This window comes from Corvus kubaryi, unplaced genomic scaffold (genome assembly GCF_017639235.1).
Source record: "Corvus kubaryi isolate FWS band 111438036 unplaced genomic scaffold, C.kubaryi_AGA036_p1.0 split3-73, whole genome shotgun sequence".
In the NCBI taxonomy this organism is placed as follows: domain Eukaryota; kingdom Metazoa; phylum Chordata; class Aves; order Passeriformes; family Corvidae; genus Corvus; species Corvus kubaryi.
Genome location: NW_024582091.1, coordinates 37,947,085 through 37,966,753, shown reverse-complemented (window position 1 = coordinate 37,966,753; position 19,669 = coordinate 37,947,085). Strand labels below are relative to the sequence as shown.

The following is a 19,669-nucleotide window of genomic DNA, read 5'->3' as shown; positions in this document are numbered from 1 at the left end:
CCGTGATACTAATCAAAGCTGCCACTGTACCATCAGATTGCTCTTATATCCCCAGAAGCTCTTCTGTAGTAATGATCCTATTTTCTCAACATCCCATATTCCATGTTCTAGCCCTGATTTTCGTAACACTTCTATTTCCCTGACATACATATTACCTGTTTGACTGGGCAAGGGGCAGCACAGGTCATGGCTGATTTAGAGCACTGAGTGCTGACAGCAACACTTGCATATCACAGAAGTAAGATAAGGACTGAACTCAAACTTTTCTTTTGTCTTTTTCCTCCCAATGAATTTTCATGACGTTTTTAGGGACTTATCATCTTAGAAGTTTCCACTTCTGCTGAATTTGGTTGAAATTTAGAATTTGTTGGTAAAATTATGGAGCTTTATTGGCAATACATAGGCCTCATATTCATGCAAGTTTTCCCATTTCTATATCTGTTTTGGATCTCACATTGCTCCTAGGTATGTGATTCTTTACCTGTTTCTTCCTATACCATAAACATGAAACAGCCAAACAGAAAACAGGAGATGGCAAAAAACGGGAAAATAAAGGGAAAATAACCAGCTCACATATGAGTCTTTAGCAATATGTCAGCCAATTAATTATAGTTTAGTGTCCTTCCCTGACACTTAGGAATGCTGCTGATGTCAACAGACAGTATGCAGTTATCTTAGGGCAGATGTAGATACCTCCTAAATAAGAAAACCAAAGCAAATCCTAAAATGAACCCTAAGAGCTGTTAAGTCATCAGTGGTTTTTTGTCCACAGATTTGGCAAATTATTCAGTCTTGTAGCTAATAACATTGCATAAAGGGAAAAATCTTTAGTCTTGTTAGCTTTCAAACATGGAAAAACTCTTAACAGTGGGGGAGTCACTGTGAGACTTTATCACTTTTAAATTTTTATGCGGACAATAAAAATTGCTGTCACTTACTTTCTTATTGAGTGTCCTAAGCCCATAAACACACCTGTTGTCAAGGAGGTGATGAGTTACAACAGGAGAATTTTGAGACTGCTTCTTCAAGTAAAACCAAGGCCAGTTACATTGTAATATGTTTTCATTTTCATTGCGAAGTTTGAAATACTACTTCTCAGGGTGTGGAACCACCTTTTTTTTCATTTAATGAATAATATTCTGGAAAAAATGACATCTTGCCTAAAAACAGTAAGGAAAAATAATTTCACCTGTCATTCCTTTTTAATCTATCCTGTTGTCTCACTCATTTGTGTCATGAAGTGCACTACACTGCAAGTAGCTGTCAGGCCAACAACCTGAGGTTTAATACTTCAAAAGCAAATGCTTTGTGTATGCAATGGATAATTTTTCCTGAAATATGAGGAAATATGCTAATATGTCCCATGTATTTCATATGTGGAAATATGTCAAAGGTAAAGCAGGTGTATCAGTAAATATTGGCTGACATTGCTGGTAGGCAGACAAAAAATGGGTACATCTGTAGAACCACTAATGTAGTTTAAAGAAAAGAAAAGAAAAAAAAATTGGATGAGCATATTTTGCATTTTTCAGCCTCATGTTAGTGATGTGTCTGGGAAGATGTAAAAGTGAGGAAGCTGAGATGTTTTGTCATGCAGCTCTTGAGGTCTATGACAGGTTACTGAAGGAAGGTTATTATATGTCACTGAAAAGGAAATTTTTTTTTTTTTAAAGAGCTATTTTTATGTTTCGTTCTGTGCACGTGTAAATGATAATTTGTGATCAGCCTGCTTTGTTTGGCCAGTGCTGCCAAAGAACATCCCATGTAATAAGCTTGGAAAAATCCTCAATTAAATCAGGTCAAAGGAGGTCAGGGCCCAGCAACCCTTCCAAAAAGGCACGCCAGAATTTTTTTCCCTACCGAACTAGAGATAAATCACGTACTGCTTCTCCAAGAGGTGAAAAGCTCCCACCTTCCATATGCTCAAAGCTATAACCACCTCTGTGTACAACAGGAATTTCCATCTTTCAGGAGCAGAGAATGCCTGGAAGTCACAGCCATCTCCCTGAAGGCACAGCAGCTCCCATCTTTTGTCCCTGCCCAAATTTTGGTTGATGCCATTCAGAAGGGACTTGAGGTTTCTCATTTTGAAGTAAAGAATTACTTGGAGGGACAACTCCTCTTGCAAAAAATACATAGCTTCCATCTAGGGGTGGTTGCTTTCCTTGGCAGGTTCTGTAGTTTTGATTTCATGACTGTCTGACAGCAACATGGCAAAACCCCATTCAGGCCCATGCACTTGAGCTTATTTCTAGAAGTTTGAAAGCCTGAGCATGGAGAGAAAGATGTGGAAGCTGACTCATGAATGGAGTCAAAACAGAGTTTGAACAGAGCTCCTTACACAAGACTTGGGAATCACTCCCAGCTTCCAGTTTGTTTATCCCTAGCCTGTACCATCACAAAACCATTACTAGGAAAATCCATTGTACCATGCACTGAGCAGAGCAGTGACATGGGAGAAATCCACATTACGAAAAGTGTGAACTTTGTGACATGAGGTTCATTTTAGCCTTGGCATCTTTTTCAGATGGTGCAGCCATACGTGGAAATTCCTCAAATGTCACCACAGGAAACAAACAAAACACTGCCAAACCTTGGTTTAAAAAACAAGCAGACCAAATTATGATGTAGTTTGTTAATGTGGACTATAATAGTGATAATCAGATCTAAAGAAAACCTCTAGATATGGTCTAAACATGATAGGTTTCTGTCTCCTCATGCTATTTTCTAACACTTTAAAGCCTGCACAAAAGCTCAGTAAAGGTGGCGTTCAATTTGGTGGCACTACATAACTCTTCTCCCTTCTCTCCATTAAAAGCTGAGAAAGGCAAAGTAGGAAAGAAGCAGTCACTAGTCAGTGGGTAGACTTTCCTGCCTCGTGCTGGTTATTCAGCAGGGGAGCATATACATGAATCACCAGATCCAAATAGGTGGCACTAAGAATGAATGACTCATTGGAAAAGAGAGTGGAAGAGGTAAAAGGACAGCAGATGGGGCTGAAAGAAAAACCTACGCTTGAAAAACTTGGGGGAGAAAGGGTCAAAACACAGAGAGAGAAAGTTCCTTTTCGCAAACAGGATAATTTGTGACTTCACGCTGAAGAAACCTGTGCTCATATACCACTTTCTTCAAAGAGTTATTTAGTTGAGAAGTCCACAAGGAGACATAGCAGTCACGTCCACTGCAGGCCATTCATGGAAACTAAAATATAAGCAAATGCTACTCTTAAATACTAGGAAGGGCACAGAATTTTACTAAAATTCACATTAAAGCTACGCATTCTCACTTGTCTTAATTTTACACTGCTCTCTTTAGCTTATTTTGCTACTTTTCTACTTTCTTTCTGCTGGGTGGATTTGGGAAGCAAATGAGCAGAATCATGACTTGCACAGGCTGAAAGAGAATTTAGCCTCCATGGTCCTATGCCAGGAAGGCAGGACTGAGTGGCAGTCATCTTACCTGAAGAGAGACAGTCAGTCCGTTTCTCTGCAGTGAGTTCCCAAGCAAGAGTAAAAGCAGGGATTCTGGCCAGCTCTTCTGTGCCCTGAGCAGCATATCCTCTGCTGAGTCAAAGCCCATCTTCAGAGGCCTCCTTCTGCACATCCCAGGTATGCTCAGATTCCTACAACTCTGCTATCATGTCCCCACACTCAAGTTTAAACCTACTGTGAGGAAGGGCATAACCCCTTAAGGCAAAACTGACGGAGATTAATTTGGTACAGCCAAAGAAGATGCTTTCAGGGAAGAAAACTACCCTTCTGTGAACATCTAGGTACAGAGCAAAGCAGTGAGCTCCAAGTTCCCTCAGGAAGCTTCTGTTTCAGAAGACAAAACTAACTCATTCATCTGCCTGGCACAGTGAAACCAGGTAAACTGAGACAAGTATAGTGAACATCAACATACAGTATTTTTCCAGAGTGATGAAGGAAAAAAAAAAGTCAGAAACATTATTCAGACAGAGAAGAAAAGAGGTGTAGCACCACTACTTATGAAAATTACACGAAGCAAGAAAACGAGAATTCTTGCTTACATTATGTGCAGTATTCAATGCTTTGAAACGGAATGCACCAGCTAAAATGTCAGATTCTGGTTTAGTTTACAGACTGGAACCACAGAAGAAACTGCATTGTGAATGATTTAAATTACAGTATATTGTGCTAGAAAAATACACCTTCATTTTCAAGCAAATGTTATCTCCTGACAATACCAACCTTAACTAAAATATACTTCCTTTCACTATACTGGAGAAGAAGATTTCATCTCTACCATTCCATGCCAGAAAAGATACAGCTCAGACAGCAAAGGTGATGTCTGGTACCCCAAAATTCTCTTACATTTGCTGAGATCCAATGGCTGCTTAAAACAAAGAACCACTCGAACTCCATCCATGGCACAATTCAGTCCCTCCACTTTAGAAGCAGCAAAACCTCAGGAGGTCAAAAATGGCAGCCTTCCTTAGAATGGGACAGTGCATATGCTGGGGAGTACCAATTTCCAATAATATTATGGGCAGATCCTGGTTATCTCCTAGTTCCTGATGCCTGTCAGCATGGACTGATGCTGATAGCAGCCATGCCACAATGCACTGAAGCCACAATCACTGGGGCAAGTCAGACTGATTCTTTAAAAAGCATTTTTTCTTAAAACCACTTCTCAGAATTTCAGAAATCATCTCCAGTGGTTCCAGCTAATGAAAGTGCCTGTAAGTTGCTGCAGTGATTGGATTCAGTAACACAACTGGACAAATACCACAAGGACTGTTTCCACCAACAGACAGGGCAAATTTAAAGAAGTGTGTACTTTTCCTGTTTCTGCTTCACTGAAAGTCCAGTCAAATGCTGCCAGACTGATTGCTTGCCAAAGCTTGTTTTAAAGCTACACACATTATTTGCTGATATCACATTTAAAGTGTACATTAGAAAGCTTATACATGCCACCAAACAGGCCTACAACAGCACGGTTTACCTGGTCACTGCCACTGAAAAAGAGCTAAGCATTACGCTCACAAATTACTGTTTTAATTTCAAAGGAAGCAGAATTCCAGGAATCTGAGCATACCTGGGATGTTTAAAATTTCAAAGAGGACCCACACTAATTTTTTTAGTATATTCATCTAACAATGAGATTCACGAAAATTAAATTGGTTTGCCAGAGTAGCTTCGTAATCATTATCAGGTTCATTAAGATGAATTTATCCTGTCCTGATCAGTCAGTCAGGATAAATTTTAAATATAAAAAATGAAAAAAAGGTTTTATGGAGAATATACCAGACAGTTGTGAAACATTGAAAAAGCCATTAGATTGGTCACAACAAAATCCTATGACACATTCCTGCAAGGAACACACAGTTAGCTGGTTTCACTACAGGGTGTTTTTATGCTTATCAAATATAAGAATGACAGAGACATCGTTTAAACTGACTACAGTTTTTAATGTAATTGTATCCCATGCAATTTGAATTTATTCAACAGGACCGTGTGGATAACCTTAACCCATTCAATTTGAAGCAGGTTTTTGGTTCGCTGGTAACCAGTGGCCTTATAAATTACATAATGCAGAAAGTCTTCTTATTACTTTGTCAGAGACCTAATAAGTTCTCCCCCTCTCCAAGAGGGCCAACCACTCAAACATAATCCCAGGAAATCCCATTGTTTACAAAAGATGCTGTCATCCCGACTCGCACTTTACAGCTCTCTCCAGGTGTGGCTGGACACTTCTAAATGAAGTCACTGGAAGCCCAGGCATGCGTGCAGTGTTGCAAAGTGCTTTTCTGATATCAAACACCCTAAAATAAAAACAATACATGGTCTTTGTGCTCTCACTTCATAGCAGGCAGCCAGCTGCCAGTATTACTGACCCCTACATTTGCCAGCCCTCCTGGAAAGCCCTTGTCTTGCACCCGGCAGAGCACAAAGCATGCAAGGCTGAGAGCTGTGGCAGCTACATGACACAGACTTGCCACGTTCTGTGCCCTGAGCAGAAGCTTCCCATACTGTGCTGCTTCATGCTACCGAGGAGTGGTTCAGATGGCCACACTGCTGGTTTCAGCTCCAAGATCCTCTGTGCCAAAAGCGGTGCATCTTTAAATCCAGAGGTTATCAGTGTCTGATGCCAGTGGGTAGAAAGGGGTGGAGGCTGTAGCTCTGCAGCCCATCCCAGAGTACTAGCCTAGATCTGTGATAAAGCCTGGGATCTGGGGGACTTGGTTTGCATGAAGACCTGGGAGGGAAGTCCTACTGAAACAGCAAATCTTTCCCACACAGCATCCCAGCTCCTGCCCACACACAGCGTTGGTCTCTTGAAGCCTAAGACCTGGAGGGATTTGCCTTTCTCTATCTCTTCAGGCCTCCAGAAGTTTTCCTCCCCCACTTTTGGCACTGAGCCCAAAATGCAGCTGTTCCACAGTAAAGCAACAGCTCCTCTCTCCCTGCTCCTCCCTTAGCTCAGACTGATATCAGACGTCAGTGTGTGGATCCCTTCCCAGAAGGAACAGCAGAGTAATTAAGTTCTAGTTCTGCTTGCAGGGATCCCAGCTCCAAAGGGAGATGGTTCAGCTATGCAGACACCAGAAGCCTACATGACTGAAGACATGTACTCCACCAGTGTGTGCTGAGTGATAATTAGAGTCCCCTTCTGCACTCTATGTATCCAAGCCAGACTACATGGTCTAAGTCTGGCTCAGTCTGATAATTCCCATATTTCTGAAAGCAACTAGCCTCTCCCCTTTCATCTCTCATCTTCTTCCTGTTTCTTCTATCTTTAAAAGCCAAAGCTTTCCCTTGAGCACACAAAACCCCAAGGACATCTGTGATGGATTTGAAGATGCCTGAAATTGTATATATAATCTTTTAAATGTTTCTTTGATTACTGGAAGGCAATTTTCTGTGTAAAAACACAGAGTTAAATTGAGAAACAAGCTGCCTACATCAGGCAGCAAAGAGCATAGTTCAGTTTCATACAGCTCAGCCACTTACCTACCACTTCTTGAAAGGGTTTTCACACTTAGGATCAACAGGCCCTTCACAGGCTATGGAGGGGGTCTCATTTCTCCTTTCAGATTATAAAATAGAGTGAAGGAATACTCTAGGACAAGACATAAAAATGTTTTCATGTGATGGTACAAGAGCTTCCCAAAGTCAGATTAACCGGCTATGTAAGAAGTAGTTAGAACTGTGGAGGAGGGATCATCTGAGTAGGCTTAAAGGCACATTTCCTGAAGTATTCAGAAAGACGTATAAGAGACAGCCTTCAGTCCTACTTTCTCTCTATTCAAAGCTGGGAGTCCCAGTAGATTCCACTTTTAGGCAGAAAGACTTCTAAAAAGAACAGGTCTGTACATGAATTACCTGCTTATATATTTCTTTGATTCCTCTTCCCCAAAGTTTAGTTATTAGGAAATACATGGTTCTGTTTTATGTACAAGCCTCCTCTTCTAGACTCAAAGACCCTAAGGCAGAGGATCTGTAGGGCAATACAAAACGAGAGAATGATACCAGGACTGAAGAGTCACATAAGTCTTCTGTGATGGACTTACCACCTAAAAGATGTTCTTCTGTAGAAGAACTGATCTAAAGAATTGAATAGAAAGGTAGAAGAGAAGAAAGGCTCAGATGGGGTTGTAGCATAACCTTTAGTCTCTGAAGGCACTTCACATATTCACACTCTTGCTCTAGATAAAAAAAACCAGCTTCTGCTGTCACAACACCTGGCTGAACCTCCAGGTGTCGTCCCAAATACCTTCTTTCTCTGGGGCAAACACACTCTCCCAGCCTTTCCTTCCTTCTGTCTGGGAGATAAGTCATGCAGCAGAACAAGGAAATTAGTAAAACCTAGCTGGCAAAGGGCAGCATTGAATAATACCCTGCCCTACCCAGTGTACCCATGCCATCCCACCGTGACCAGACTGCTCTGAACAATGTTCAAACACATGCTCCCAAAGGGAAGGCTAGACAGCACCTGGCCCAGCACGGATGAATGCCCAGCAGCTGCACAGCACCTTGTTTGCTGCAGCATGACAGCACTGCTTCTCACAGCCTCGGTGCCTGGGAGAAGCAGGGGGAAATAGAACAACGCTGAGCAAGAGTCACAGGCCCAGAGAGATTACAAAAATGAGAAAACATCCTCCCACTCTGTCCTCAGGCTCTTCTGGACACTTAGACACATCAGCAGCACTTCGTGCAGGAAAAAAAGAGTGGTGAGAGCAGGCTGGAATCATTTTGCCCCAGAATGATAAACAACTCTCAGAGGCTATCCTGGGGTTAACAGAAAGAAATCAGCATAAGAGAAGCTAATAGGGTAAAAGCAGTGACAGGAAATAACGATTCCATCACTAACTGCTACCACTTCAGCTCTCCCAAGTGCAGCTTTTCCCTCCTCCACATTCCCCCACCACCATGCACAGGCTTTTTATTTCACATCAGGATGCAGGTGTGGTGGAAAGGAAAGTGCTGCAGGAGAATCCTGCTCTGCTCCTAACAATGGTTTAATCTATTTGACAAGCCCTCCCCTTAGGCTCTCCCCCGCTAAAAATAATCAACGCTTCAGTCTTTCATAGGAGTTGATCTTTAAAGACTGTGGGATCAGTGCTTTATTTCCTCCTTCAGCCAAACACTTTTCTTTCTTCATGTGGGAGAACTTGTTCCTTCTGCCTTGCACCACCACAGGCTTTGATAGATGCCCAATACCCAGCATATGCAAGCTCAGCAAGAGTCACAGGCTAGTCTGGGTGAGGTGGTGGTCACCCCTGCAGTCTTCAGCACCACTCTGATTTCTACTCCTTAATTTTAAGCACATCAAGCAAAACCACACCACCCAAGGCAGGCTTGCTCCTCAGCTCCAGGTGCAGTCAGTAAGGGGATGCATGCAGGGGGGCTGCCAAGGGCATGTACAACTAATAATTTCCTGTTGCTGTGATTTATGAAAATACCAAAGAATAGCTGGTAAAATTGCAGAATTTTATCTCTCAAGTAATGCAGTTCTGCAAAACAGTAACCACTCTCTACCACATATGCCATGAATTCGTAAGACCCTCTCATTGTTTAGTTCTCAGTGCTCCCTCTGCTTCAATTTTTCCCTTTAGCAACTCTTTCAAGGTCAAATTTAAAGGTATTTTGTCAAAGTCAGTTTCTCTATCAACTGCTCTGTATTGCCTCTAGTGAAAAAGCGCAAAGCAGTGTACATTAGGTTACACAGCAAGGAAGCACAAAAGAATCACATTAATTGGAGAAATTTCAGACATATCTACATAATCATTATACAAACAACATAGCAAAGAGGCTTTCAAAAACTTGTATGAATCTATCTTAAAAAACCCAACACTGTATATTCCATCTACTGGCTTGCCTTTGTAAGACATTTTCTTCTTCTTCTTGTGAGCACAGGAACACAGAATATAGACAGAAACCCCTGCCTGGGAACTTTCTGTTTTCAACTAGACACCTGGAATCCTCCTCAAGAGTAACTGAAATGCTGAAAGCAGCATCCAAGACATATTTGAAGTTCAAGCATAAAATCTTTTCTTCATGAAGTGCACAAAGTTCATTGCTGTCAGTCTGCCCAGAGTTAAAATATTTCTGCAGTGTTTATCTATTCTTTCTCGGTCTCCTACTTTCCTGGTACCCTTCAGCATCCACAACTATTACAGGAAGAATACATTAGTGATTAATGATCAAGTACAGATAAGGTTTAGTCACAGATAAGCTGAATATGAAATCTGGAAAACTTATGTAAGCAGCAAATTTGAGATTATCAGACCAAGATTATCATGGGCTGCTCGAGTAATTTTTCCCTTTCATTTCCTTTGTAGATTATCAGCACAAATCCCACCATTCATGCACTGACAGAAAAAATATGGGAAGTGATTTATCCAGTGTTACACAGGCAGGAGTTCCAGTCTTGTCTCTTAGACACATGACTGAATCTTCCATAAGGGGAACATTCCTTCACTTGATGTTGGCATCTGACTGACTCACTGCTTGGGCAACCAAGTAACTCCTCCACACCTGCAGGAAAATCCAAGCCTACCTTCCCCAGTACACAATTTTTGTTGTAATACAACAGATCTAGCCTGAACACAGCCTTACAGGCCTTCAAACCTGTGTTCCCCTCCCAAACGTTTTTACTTCTCTATGCTCCCATTAGTCTTCTAAGGTCACCACATTTCATATTAAGAGGTGACTTGTACTTACTTCACAAGTTATCTAAAATCCCAGGCTTAATTTTCCTACCACTCATGGAAATAGAGAGAGTTCTAGTTTTCATAGACAGGTCATTCCAAAATCCTTTAAATAGAGAGTAAATGAAGATTTATTTCAGAAATAAGTTGGGAAAAGAGGGAGGGAAAGCTTTTTATCCACTGCTTTCTCATTCTTATGTTACGTAATTCCATCATGCCTTACCCATATCTGAAGGGAAAGAAAGAAGGAATGATCTCCTTTTTGCTCTCAGGCAAATAGCAGAAATAAAAAAAGTCTACAAGCTTTACTCAGAGGACACCCATATCTTGTGTTTCACATGAACAAGTAAGACACTTTGAGTAGACTGGAGTTGGACCTGCTTCTCAAGAGACAAGTGTCTGCATGTCATGCCTTAGCTGCTGGCCAGCCAGGATTGCAGAGGTCTGGAGTATGCAGACCCACAGGAGAGGAAGGGAAATACATGGGGAATTAATTCAATTAAAGGAAATGGCTGAAAATCAGTGACCATATTCTTATTTGAAGACACCTGTGAACCTGACAGTCTGCTTCATGATTAATGGGAAACTTTGCATCTGTGTCACTGCAAAGCAGATGCGACTAGGTAACTAGATAAAACTGGATCCCTTCTACAGCAAAGGAAAAACCCTCCTATACAAGCCTGTCAGAGCTTGGAGGAAGTGAGTTTCACACCCTTTGCATTTACAATCAGCTCTGTACTTAAGCTATCGAAGTGCACGACAGATTTAGTCTTTGTGTGCGGTCCTTTTTTGATCACACTCTAGCTTTTAACTGTCAGCTGCATATTCCTAAATCTGTGATTTGGGTAACAGAGTATGGTTAAAGGTAACTGGAGTAAGAGGACTTAAGGAGCCAATTTATTTCCAGGCGAAGGTTCTCTCTTCCTATATGGTGTTCTCGTGCCATCTAGTGGTAAAAAGGCAATGATAGAAAATGTAATAGAGTACTTCATGTGTTTTCTTGCCAATTAGGAGCAGCTGGGAATAAAAAAAAAAAGATTGTATCTACCATAGGCGAGGGGAAAGCTCCTTCTGTATCAATAGACTTTCTCTGAGGAGCTAAACAATAGAATTGCATTTATGTATCCAGCCCTTAGAGACCAGAACAGGAGTGCCAGGTTAGTTGTGCAGTTCATAAACAAACTGAAGAAAAGCAAGATTATTTAAAATATCATTTACTTTTTTCTTACAAAAGGTATTTTAATTCTGGACAGGGATACTGGCCTGCAGGCAGCATTGTCTCCTATTACATCAGTTGACTCTGAATATGGTATGAAAAAATCATATCATGTAGAAAATGGTATATAATATCATATTCCCATATCCCCATAGTATTTCCCCATTTAGCTGCTCACAGAAGAACTCTGCTCTCCTGGATCTAAGGGGCAGAAAGGAAACACGGTCCTCCCACAATACAGGTCTGCTGCATGATTGTGCAGGTGAAAATACACAGCCTCCAGTCCAGAGGAACTCTCATGCTCTGTAGGAACACCCCACAGATAGTAGGCATTTATGCAGAGGATCTTTCACCGCCCATGACTCGTCTCCATGTGGGTTTTCATAAACCAGTCATATTTAGTCCATTCTGCCCTGAACCACCAGTGAGATGCAAAACCCACAGAGTGAGAACCCACAGACAGCTGACATCAGCAAAGAATTAAAGGTAGTGAATTCTGAGGCAATTTTTGATTCAGACCTGGTTGTAAACCTTCTGTATTCAATTCCTACAGGTGAAAGTGTAGTCTTCTACAAAATGTTTGTCCAGTGTAAGTTAGTTAGCAGTCAAGCTGCTACTCTGTCCAAGCTGCTCTGTATTCTGGGTCTACCCAAATTTACAACACTGCAGTCTCATATGGAGTGAGCACTGTGCTGGCTAATTACAGCATCAATTACAAACTGTTTTCAGCTGCTAATCAAATGATCCACAGAATATCAATTACATGCTAAAGAAATTCTCTACTAATCCCAAATAATTACATTCTTGAACTTTGCAATTTGTTCATCAACAATTTACTAAATTAAATGGGAAGGTAATATTCACAGAGAGTTTATTCACTTTGATTTGCAGGAAAGGATGTGCCTGCCAGATTTCTCTTGACAGTTAAAATAGACAACAGTTGACAAGAGTTTGCTCTAACCTTTGTTTATTACCTCATTCATACTTCTGCTTGTGTTTTGCCATCTAATTAGGAACAGATAGTATAACAAATGCTGCTAAAAGGAAGACAAACTTTGGAGTCAGACCCACTTCTTGTTACATATCTAGTGGAGTTCAGGTGCTATACCCACATAGATAAAAATCACAGTAAAAATAAGCACAGAAAGATGGAGATCTTGCTATTGACCTGTGCTTGCTGTTTTCCTGACCCTTCTGCCAGCTCAACACACTTTGCATAGTACTCATGCTTGTTCTCTTAAGGAATAGGAACACCATGCTCAAAGCTCAAAAAGTACCTATGGCAAAAATATACTGTGAGGTGACAGATGTGAAATGAAGGACAGAAAAGAAATTGAGTTCAAAAACATAAGAAAATGGATAAACAAGAAGCTGATATTATTTTGCTGCTGTTCATTTATGATAAATGCACTCAAATTGTACCAGGTATCAGGGAGAAGAAATAGTTAGAGGTTATCCTGTATAAAACATTCCTATCTTCTGACAAGAACCAAGACAGTTTTTAAGAATCCTTCTGGCCTTAGAACTTTTTCCCAAGATTTAATTCTGTTCCTTCCAAAGCCAGCAACGTTTGGTGTTTGCCTAAGATTTCCTTCCTGGGAAAGTGGCAAAACTTCAGCCACTTTGGAAGAACCAATCTGTATCATGTGAGACAAGAGCAATTCTGCTGTGCCACAGTCCTCATCTGTGCTTTTTATGTATGCATACACCTCTTATCCATACTCATTCACGCGTACTTGCACAGCCAGAGTTAGTGGTCATAAAAGGAAATCTCCCTGTCAGGTACCATCCATTGACCACCTCTGATTTACAATGCTATTGTAGCAAACTGAGACGTTTGAGCCGCAATGTATTTAGGGTTTGTGCATCAGGTTTGTCTCTCAGATCTCACTGAGCCACTGGAATGAACCACTATGCCCTGTTCAGTGCATAACATATCGTTAAGCTGGAACACAATCTGGAATCCCACACATAGATGATCAGTTTTTGCCTTGACATCCTGGCTAGTAGACAGTTTGGAAATAAAATGTCTCATTTCAAGGGCAGTCTGAAACACAATTCAGCGTGAAACAGATCCTAAATCTCTTTCAAGTGATTACACTTGCATATGCTGCTTTGGTCTCCAAAGCAGTGAAAGGAAATAATCACAATTCTTTTCATGCTTCTTGAAAGCTAATCAAAATGAGTCAGTATTTTCAGTGGCTTTTGATTTCTAAATAGATAATGTATTTATAAATATTTCAAGTATTCATTTTGAATTTTGTTTTTCTTCCCTTTGCAGGCCCAGCTACTACTAAAGTTAATTGATAATTCACCCTAGTTTAAATTTGAGGATGCTCTTGCTTCATGCCATTATGCACAACTGTAAAATATGTGATTACTTAACATTTAAAAGTATAAAGCTACATATAGCTGTCCATCACTTTGTTTATTGATTACACCACCTTTTTGCTTTGACCAATATTTATACTTCACTGAATTTAAAATTATTCTTCTCCCATCATGTGCCTCATTTTCATTTTCCAGCAAAAAGGGAAACAGAGACCAATATTAAAGAACGAGCTGCTGTATTGTATTGTCTAAAACGTACCCTGAGAAATAAAAGGCCATATACCAAAGAGGAGTGGTGCCACAACTGTCCTGCTTGACAGCAGCTAAGTCATCGTTCATTAGTGGCTGCTAACACATTATTCCAGGAGTGACACAGATTTTTCAAGGGTCGCTTAGTCTCCTGAAATTTAGTCAGCTCTAAATTTAATGCATACCAGCTCACACACAGGAACAAACAGAATGGCCAGCATAGGAAAGCTCTTTCTCTCCTCAGCTCTTTGACCCTTCGTGTGGACACTTACACATTGCCTGGTAGTTGTGGCTTGTCTTGCTCTGTTTCTTTTTTCCTCAGTCATAAACCACAAAGAACAAGTTTACTGGTACACCAGTACTGAAAGCAGACTAAGACCTTCACACTGAAAAGGAGGTGACTTGTATCACATCTCATATTTATTTGCCCCAGGAAGGCAAAGCCAGCTGGTCGTTGTTAGCCCTTCCACTTGGTAATGCTACTTGCAAAGAGATATCTTTCACAGCAAGCTGCTAGGGAACATATCTCTCTTTACCCAAGAGTGGTACCGTGGTGTTGGTCCCACAGAGAATTGGCTGTGACAGCCTTCTGCAAGCTGAATGAATAATTGCCATCCTATGAGTGAGCTAAAGGAATAGGTTGAAGATGTTAAAAGCATTCTGACATTTGGACCATTTGCACTACAGAAAAAATGACACAAAAGCTTCATTAAAATCCAGTGCATAATCTACAGACCCACGCCCCTACTGCATATTCAACTGAAAAGAAAAAAAAAAGGCAGCCTGTTAAAGCAGATCCTCTCTTGGAAGCATATCTGTGACTGTTGTGGGTCTACACAGGTGTGCTTTTGTCTATCTGACTCCCAATATTCACACCTTGAACTTGGTATGTGCAAGAGGTGCTCCTCAGGATAACTTCACCAACGCTGTCACATTGTAGGGCAAAACTGTTGGACTCTGGTCTCACCCTTTCAAGCTGAGTCACTTCTGATCTCAGTTACAAGATCTTACCCTCAAGTAGTAGACAAGAACTTACAATCAGGCACAGGGCACCTCCTCATAAAAAATTCCAAGTGTTCTCTTAAAAATCTTCCAAACACCTCATGTCTCAAATCTATGTCCCAAAAAACTTGGTAACTGATGCCTTGAGGTCATGGTCATTATCTATCTCGTTGACCAGCACTGTTTTCCCATGTCTTACACTGTGTTACCTGGGTCTTGGAATGTCTTTGTTGTTTCTACCAGGACTACTTCAACTCAGTTCCAATCTTGTAGCTAAGTTAATACACATACACAACCTGGAACAGGATGTGATATTTCACTGGTAACTTGCTGCTGCACTGATCGAGCTTCAGTGACTCTTTTCCATCTTAAATTTGAATGGACTTGTTGCCCAGCTCTCACGCCATTAAGTGCTCTCACTATCTACACTCCACAAGCACAGGAGAGTTTTATCTATATGGGCAAAGGCTTGGCTCCCGAAGATGCCTGATATAGGTAATGTTAGCAAAAAAATATTAAATTCCTTGAGAGTTCTAAGTGATGAGTACGATGTCTGTTCTACTTTTGCAGCTCTTACTTTGACTAAGCTCAGGTGGGAGGAAATCTTCAAAAAACAATACAGCAGCCCAATCTCTTCCTAATGATCTCCATGGATGTCTCATCAGTGACATAACACAATGCCAAAGCTGAGCCCTTCTGAAAACAAAAACTTCCTAGGACTTGCATGTGCTGGCAGAATTAGCATTTGCATTTTCATTTCTTTCAAGTCTTTTGCTGGGAGCAGTTTATTAGTGCTGTGGATTCATGTTTTGTCAGTACCTGGCAATCAAGTACAGCTGATCCTGCCTTGGAGTGCAAGCTGGATTATTTCTCAAGATAGATCTCATGGGCCCATGAAAAAATCAATGTAGCAATTAAAGAAATAAATCAATCCGATGCTGACTGCACATCTACTTGCTTAAATGTCTTTGAAGTGCTGCAGCTTAATCAAAGCAAAACCACAACCTGAGGTAGGGACTTGCATACTTCTGTTCATCTGGAGTACACAGCACCAAGTTGACACTTCCTCACACCCAGAAGTTGCTTTATTTTTATTGTACTAGTGTGACTTTGTATGGTAAGAAATGCTCAAATACCCAGCTGATAAACTATAGCCTGTTACATCGCTGCGCACCAGCTCAGACCCAGTAACTGTGCCTTGGAACGGTTATTTCTGTCAAATGCAAGATAATAGCACTTAGCTTTAAACTACTTGCAAAGAAGCTAAATACTGACAACCTGCTATTTTCATCAAGCAGAGAGCACTTATATGGGTACTACAGCCCAGCTAATTTATGGGAATCTTACACTTGATCACACAGCTATGGAGGAGATGGGCACATACACCCATCCTCAGTGGAGTCCTCAGACCTTGCACTCTGAATCACCAAGATTAAAGAAAAATTACTTCCTAGCAGCATCATTTGGGTTCTGGCTTACCTGTCTTGAAAGGGAGATGGTGGAGTGGGTAAGGTGGTGCTGCTCCGGGAGTAATGCTTCCCTGCCTCATGGCATGGCCAGCTGGATTGCTAATGAAGCACCAGCTGCAATACCTTCCAGCTCCTCAAGGTGTTCAAGGGCAGACTGAAACCGAAGCCAGTTCAGTCATCCATGCAGTGGGAGGAGATGGGCAGTTGGCCGTGGTTCCTACAAATGTGATACTTATTCCTTTAATTATCTGGATTGTCACGCAACCCACCGTGTTGCACCTGATTTCAAGAGCATTTGTCTGACAAATTTCAGACAGTGAGAGTCCTTGAAGGCACACAAATTTGTCCACACAGTTCAAAGAAGAGAGATCCCAGAAATGGGGAGAACTAGTTGCTGTCTGCAGCTACCTAATTGAAAGATACACAGAAGACAAAGCCAGACTTCTCTAGGAATTGGGTGGCCAACAGGCAATGGACACTAGTGGAAACACGGGAAATTCCATTTAGATAGCAGAAAAACATTTTTTACCTTGAAATTGAACAAATGCCAAACAGGGATCCCTAGTTAAATGTAAAACAACTTAAATGCCAGCCTTTGTTTTATTCAACAATATGCTGCATGAAAAGGCAAAATTTATTATTTAATTGTGTTTTAAGTAAAGACAGTGCACTTATTAAAGAACAGTGGCAATTCCAAGTAGGTTTGTCACTAAAAGAGCACTAACATGATTTACAAGAGACTGCAGCATCATCACCAGTTGTAATACTACTGAAGTATTACCATTTGAATAAGCATTTGTATGGGAGATTAAAAAAAGAAAAAAAAAAAGAAGCTTATTTTACTTACTTGTCATGATTTCAGACATGCTTTTTGGATAGAACCTTTCCCATTCAGTAGGTATGAGAGCTTGAGTTTCTCAACTACTATGTGTTTATTAGTTTCTCGAATTAGCACATGGGGAAAAAACCCAACCATTAATCTTCTTTGGTGTGAGGAGGTATATTGGTATATACCAGTGCTTGTTATTGTGACAATTTTTTGTATACTTTTAAAACTGCTTTAGTTCTTTGTTTTTTAGTTATGAAACCACACTAGAAATAGCCTTATATAAGCAAGCTCCTGCTGTTTGAAACTGAATTGTTTGGTAAAGTTTCTCTGAGTGTCATCTATTTTTCAGACTGAGACCAGGAAGAAGCAATTTATTTCTGTAGCTGAGAGTTTATTTCTGTAGGAAAGATTGCAACATGACAGGGATTCAGTTCTCCCTCTGTTGATGTGAACTCTGAATTAAAACATAGTAGTATCAGCAGGTACAAACTGCTTGTAAAGGGACATGGTGGAGCAGAGCAGCATCTGCACAGAAGGAAAACTTGCAACAGTGACTTTAATATGTATTCCTGAAAACTGGGCACCTGCCGCTGATCAGCCTTCACTTGAATAAGGTAATCCCTATCTCCCTTACTAGTTTTTAGAAACTGAAGTGTGTAAACCCAGGACTTCCTTTTTATAATTTTTTTTTTGACTGTAGTTACAAGAGCTCATTTCAGACTAGGCCTGCATAAGAAGCTTCCTGCCATAGCTGTACCACTGAGAATGTGAAACAGGGCTAGTACAACAGGTGAACACACAGCCATATCTGCTAAATATCAGCAAAATGGTCCGTCAATGAGGAAAATAGTTTTTCCTACTGGGTGACAGATGCATTGACGTGCCCAAAATCTGCACCTCTGCAAAACACTATCCCCTCCATTTTCTCAGCTGACAACAAGTGATGCTAAATGGGATTTGACGTATAGAATCATAGAATGGTTTTGATTGGAAGGAACCTTAAGGATCATGTAGTTCCAATCCCCCTGATGAGCCTTCCACTCGACCAGATAAGGAGGAGTGAGTTAACTCAGAATCACAGAATCTGCTGAGTTGGAAGGGACTAACAAGGATCATCGAGTCCAGCTCCTGGCCATGCACAGCCAAGAGTCACACCATTTGCCCGAGAGCATTGTCCAAATGCTTCTTGAACTGTCAGGCTTGGTGCTGTGACCACTTCCCTGGGGAGCCTGTTCCAGTGTCCAACCACCCCACTGGGTGAAAAACCTTTTCCTGATAGTCAACCTAAACCTCCCCTGACACAACTTCAGATCATTCCCTTGGGTCCTGTCACTGGGCACCCCAGAAAAGAGATCAGTGCCTGCCCCTCCTCTTCCCCTCACTAGGAAGATGCAGACTGCTCAACCTCCTCTTCTCCAGGCGGAACAAGCAAAGTGACCTCAGCCACTCCTCATACATCTTCACCTCAAGACTCTTCACCACTGCTAATGAAGCACCTGTTGCCCTCCTTTGGACGCTAATAGTTTAATGTTGTTACATTGTGGCTCCCAAAACTGCCCCCAGCACTCGAGGCGAGGCTGTCCCAGTGCAGAGCAGAGTGGGACAATCCCCTCCCTTGCCTGGCTGGCGGTGCTGTGCCTGATGTTCCCCAAGACACGCTTGGCCCTCCTGGCTGCCAGGGCACTGCTGGCTCGTGTTCAACTTGCCAATGACCAGGACGCGCAGGTCCCTTTCCGTGGCACTGCTCTCCAGCCTCTCATCCCTCAAGGACGGCTGAAGCCAGTTTGGCTGAACTTGCCTGGCGTTAGATGCAGCAGAGGTCAGGGTGGGAAAGTGTTCCCCAGAACAGAGAGACCTGCAGGAAGGACGCGTCTGTTTCAGCGTTTCCCCTTTCGCTGCTGGCGGAGCCGGCGGGACCCGCGGCTCCACGAGGGGGCTCTGCCCGCCCGGCCATCGGCAGCGCCAGCCCTCCCAGCGCGCCGCTCCCAAATCCCTGGTCTCGGCTGACATGAAAGCACCTCTCACGTGTCAAGGTCTCTAAAGCAGTTTCAATTTCAGGGTGTTAAACTGGTATCGTTGCAGGTAAACAGGATAACCAGAATAGTAGTTCCCTCTGGACTGCTTCCAGTGGAAGCAGCAAGTACCAGGAATGCGATTGATAGCTACTACACGATGTAATTTTGCCGGGAACATGTATAAATAAATGCTAACAAGCAAATTATATGCCTTGTTCCTACTAAATTTCCCCCAACCTAAGACACTCGTAGCCACAATAGTTTAAGAAAGCCTGGTATAGAGAAAGTTTTTGAGATCAATCAAGTAGAGAAATCCTACCATGTAAGAGGAAAATAGCATCTTTCTACACATAGCTGAACACAGTGGAGGGGAAGGGGCATTTA

The 19,669-nt window shown here is 41.7% G+C and overlaps 1 protein-coding gene across 1 annotated transcript in view; it reads right to left on the bottom strand.

Annotated features, from left to right (window-relative positions):
* Positions 1–19,669, bottom strand: part of IYD (iodotyrosine deiodinase) — a 54,975-nt gene that overhangs the window by 20,609 nt on the left and 14,697 nt on the right. The gene's annotated exons all lie outside the window — the stretch shown is intronic.